The 5,011-nt window shown below is 39.3% G+C and overlaps 1 long non-coding RNA gene across 3 annotated transcripts; it reads right to left on the bottom strand.

The window, feature by feature from the left end:
- Positions 1 to 367: 367 nt before the first annotated feature.
- Positions 368 to 2,874, bottom strand: LOC134124412 (uncharacterized). Of its 3 annotated transcripts, XR_009955861.1 has the most exons (5): positions 2,771 to 2,874; positions 2,302 to 2,383; positions 2,118 to 2,211; positions 1,440 to 1,511; positions 368 to 1,339 (listed from the first exon to the last, which is right to left on the bottom strand). It is a non-coding gene; the product is annotated as an uncharacterized LOC134124412 (long non-coding RNA). The 3 variants fall into 3 exon arrangements; XR_009955860.1 differs by having other exon boundaries at positions 368 to 1,511; XR_009955862.1 differs by having other exon boundaries at positions 368 to 1,511; positions 1,942 to 2,211.
- Between the last annotated feature and the right edge of the window lie 2,137 nt (positions 2,875 to 5,011).

The following is a 5,011-nucleotide window of genomic DNA, read 5'->3' on the forward strand; positions in this document are numbered from 1 at the left end:
GGAGGAGCAGGCGGAAGCAGGACTCAAGCGCAGACTTCTCCAGGTTTCCAAAAAAGTGCTCTTTATTCCAGACAAAACTGATAACGTGCTCCAACAGCGGGGAACATATAGACAATGACACGACACTGGACAACAGGCACACAGGGCTTAAATACACAAGGGAGGTGCAGGTGATTGGACACAGGTGGAATCAATCAGGCAATCACAGGACAAGGCAGGAAGTGAAGTTACCCAGGAACACAAGAGACATGAAAACTACAAAATAACACAGGAAGAGAGACCAAACCGTGACAGTTTTCCTATATGTTATATATGTACATATATGCGCTACATATATGCGCCACATATATGCACGCATATATGCGCCACATATATGCCCACATAAATGCCCACATATATGCACGCATACATGTGCCACATATATGCCCACATATATGCACGCATACATGCGCCACATATAAGCCCACATATATGCACGCATACATGTACACATATATATACATGCATAAATGTACCTATATAGGTACATATATGCACATATGTCCACCTATAAGTAAAATTATTAAAATCCAAACTAGGAAACAAAAATAAAAGCCCAAAATGTGGAAATTTACATTATTTATTTAAGGACTATCAAAATGTACAAAAATGACAAAAAAAAAAAAAAAAAACATTTCATGGATCTTCGCATCTCTGCGAGCTTGGAATTTATAGCTGTTCCTATCTGCCCTCGGCTGGCTGCCGGCCATTTCTTCAATGTAGCATCTAGAGAAGACAAAAATAATTAGACAATATAATAATATTGTAACAATAATGAGCGAATGGCATTCAGCCATCTGTTCTGAATTAACAAATCCTGACTTTTTAAACACATTCCGTGTTCTCTGGGCTGGGCTTTGAGCAAACAAGACCTTTTGTTTCACACACACACACACACACACACACACACACACACACACACACACACACACACACACACACACACACACACACACACACACACTCGAAGAAGGTATGCATTAAAATCAAGCAAATCAATTACCGGCATAGACAAAATAAGGCAGGACAGAGGGGATTAAGGGTGAAGGAGGGGTGAATATTATTTATGAACACTTCAGACAACAACAATATGCCATGAGGTTATTTGCAACAATATATGTTCTACAAAATAGAGGACTACACACCTTACAGCACATTGAGGGCAATACCCCAGAAATGTGGCTTTAGAAAAGGAAAGGTGGGATCAAAAAGTGAGCAAGCAATGAATTAGTATTATAGGTGCTAAGCAGATACAGTAACAATAATGGGTGCCCTACCCTTATCCAGTCTCCATTGATGCCTAATATACATTGATACAAGTAGGCTATGGTTAAAGTGGTGAACTTATAAAGTCTTAAAAGTTTTGTTTTCCCTTCTCAACACTTTATGCATTTACTCACCAATAATGGCTGCCTTTTTAATTTTATCCAGGGCAACCAGCTGCTCCCCGTCCCCTCTGGTTGGCTTCCCACCTTAAAGTAATATTTCAAAATTATTATGAAAGGCGGGTAAAATGAAGGTGAAGTAAGCAAGAGTTTTTTTTATATATACACACACACATCACATTTTCTTGAGGTGCAAGGAAATACAAAAATAGCAAGTAAAAAAGCGATGGTATGCCCGCACACAAACATGATTTATTCCACTGCATGTAACGCCTCGGCTCGGCTCGCTTTGCTTTTCCACTGCGTGGTACGACTCGTCTCAGTACGGCACAGAAGTACCACTTCAGTGTGTTCATGTCACGTTTAAAGTACCGTTACGGTACGCTTAGAACATCAACAGACCAGGTACCATTTAAAGCGAGCCGTACCATGCTGTACTATGCAGTGGGAAAGTGCCATAATTGGATCCTACAAAGCATACAGTTTATACTCATCCTTACTACATAATGTTATTCACCTGTGGTTTCGCTGAGTTTTTAGTTGTTGCCGCAGTCTTGTTAGAGAAGAAAAACATCTTTTCAACAATTTTATGCATGTGGGGCAAGTAAATTACATATTACCACTAACTATCCAAACATAAAAATCTCTATAGCTTAGTTAATAACACACACTGAATGCAGACTGGTAGTGTACCTTGTTCTTTGTGTCATGACGCGCCTCATCATCCACTTTCTCCTCCTCCTCCTCCTGTCTCGTATTTAGAAACATTTTTCTTTTTCACGACAACCTTTGGAGGGAGAGGGAGAAACAGAGGAACCATGAATGTATTGTAATGTAATGTAACAGCACACACACAGGATGCAGACAGGTAGTGTACCTTGTTCTTTGAAAGTCTGTCATGACCCTCCTCCTGCTTCTCACCCTCCTGGTGCTTGTTTTTGGAAGACCCTCCCTTTTTACTGTCAACCCACAAGACACTGACTTTTAGCCCAACTCTTATTAACTTGCGTTACACCACCTTGCACATATATCTTGGCAAAGCACATTAAATCATCATAGATGACACAATTACAAACCTACAAACATACACATTAAGAAACAAGAGAGGGGAGATAACTTAAACTAAAGCACCAATTGGTGCAGTCAGTTACCTTTTTTTAAGCCTTCTCAGTCTTCCCCTGCCGAATTAAGAGACTTAACATTAACATTAGCAAATAGCTAATGTTTGCTAATGTAGCTAACAGCCAGCATGCTAAGCTAGTCAGGTAACAAGATCCATTTTACACTTCTTTACGTGCGAGCCAAATTTAATGTAATATATACATAAAGAATGTAACATAACTTACTTGCCACGTCAATTTGGCTGGGTGAACCGGCCAGGGTTGGCGGCCGTTTCGCCCAGCTTCTCGTTTTGTTCAGTCGAGGCAAAAAAATCTTGAACTGAAAAGTTCCGGACAGTCAATCGCCAAAATACTATGCGCCCCACTATCATCACCCTCAGTCTATTCAAGTAGTAAAAAGCAGTAAAAATGGAGACATCAGCGTTTCGCTATGTCTCCATTTTTACTACTTTTTACTTAGTCCCAGCCGTTATCTTTCGGCGCGAAAGATACGATCGCAGCTGCATGTGAATGACGTCATCCACAAGCGGCCCAGCGCGGTTGATGACGTCATTCGCACGCGACGCTGTAGCGGAGCTGTACAAGTATCTCAAATTAAAGACAAGTGTCTTCGTTAAAACCGTGTACGGAAATGTTGACATTGTGTTAAAATTAATTAACCACAGTGAAATGCTCAGATAGATATGGGATGATGATTACTTTTTTTTGCTACATTTAGACTAATGACCTTTCAGCCATTTAGAAACTGCATTAATGTGAATGTGTGGAAGTGACATTGCAAAAAAAAGGCTTGATTGACAAAATAAAAGAAAAACACGAGTGATGTTGTTATACATTTTCTTCTTTACCACTATCTTCATACATCTTCTTTACCACTATCTTCATACAAGAAATATTTGAAATTGTATAGCCATCATAGCTTTCCATCTCCGCTCACTTAATTGCCATAGTTAAATTCCATACCATCACATTACATGTGATACTAATTTCACGTGTTTGCATTTACACAAGTTCTTGCAGAATTTTTATTATAGTTAGTTCTTAATTAATGCTTTGATAATAATATGAGCTAGGCATCATGTATGACAGTATGACAGTGAGATATGAGCTACATAATGACCAGATCCTGCCATGAGCCATATAAGACATATCTTGTTTGTACATTGGGTGTACATTGGGCTTATATGTGGATATAAGAAATACAGGAGACCTATATGGTCTGTATATGCACATATAAGCACCACAATTTAGCCTTTATGTGGCATATATGCAACATATATATTGTCATATATGCGCATATATGTGGCATATATGCACATATATGCTGCATATATGCCCATATATGCTGCATATATGGGCATATATGACAATATATATGCTGCATATATGCGCATATATGCCACATATAGGTCGCCTATATGTAGCATATATACGCATATATGCAGCATATATGTACCCTATATGCAGTATATATGTACATATATACTGCATATTGTCACGGTTTGGGCCCTCTGCTTGTCTTATTTTGTAGCTTTCTTGTGTCTCGTGTCTCTGGGTGAGCTTCACTTCCTGTCCTGTGATTGCCTGATTGCTTCCACCTGTGTCCAATCACCTGCACCTCCCTTGTGTATTTAAGCCCTGTGTGCCAGTTGTCCTTTGTCGCGTCATTGTCTTGTCAACCGTCCGTTGGAGCACGCCTCTGTCCCTGTTTCTGTGTGTTTAATAAAGAACACTTCTGTTGAGAATCCTGCGCCTGAGTCCTGCCTGCTTCTGCCCGCACCTCCAGCACCGATCCGTGACACATATAGGTTTCATATATGTGCATATATCCACATATAGGTTCTTTCCATGTGGGAGTACTTTGTAATTAACCACCATAATAATGGCAAAATTGATGGTTTAATAAATTCTAGTTAACAATTATTTTACTGTTAAAAATACAATTTATGATTTCTTATGGTTAATGCTATAATGTATTGAGTGAAACTGTATTCCAAATACTTTTTTATGCATCTGTGTGGGTGGATGGATGGGTAGAACAAACACTGGACTTTCACCAAGAAGCCCGCCAGCTAAGTGAAGTGGACATTTACATTACATGTATTTTAGGATGCTGAAATTATAATGTCACTCGTTAACTATATCAGTAATTGGCTAAATAATTCTTAGACCCGCTGCTTTGGGACACGGCCCGAGCCCAGCTGAGACAAGCGACTTACAACAAGTGCATTTCAACCATAAGGATACAAACTCAAAAAGTTTCATTAAAAAAGCCGATTTACAACATGCTATGGATAAGAGCCATTATAGGTACAATTTAAGTGATACAATTTGTTAGTCTTTTTAGTCAAGGTATAGTCTGAAGAGGCGTGGCGGAAGATGTGAAGGCTCAATGCCATCCTAATGTCATCAGAGAGCTCATTCCACAATTAACAGCAAAGAGTCAATATCCTGTTGAGTGTTTTG

The sequence above is a fragment of the Pungitius pungitius genome, chromosome 2 (genome assembly GCF_949316345.1).
Source record: "Pungitius pungitius chromosome 2, fPunPun2.1, whole genome shotgun sequence".
Lineage (NCBI taxonomy): Eukaryota > Metazoa > Chordata > Actinopteri > Perciformes > Gasterosteidae > Pungitius > Pungitius pungitius.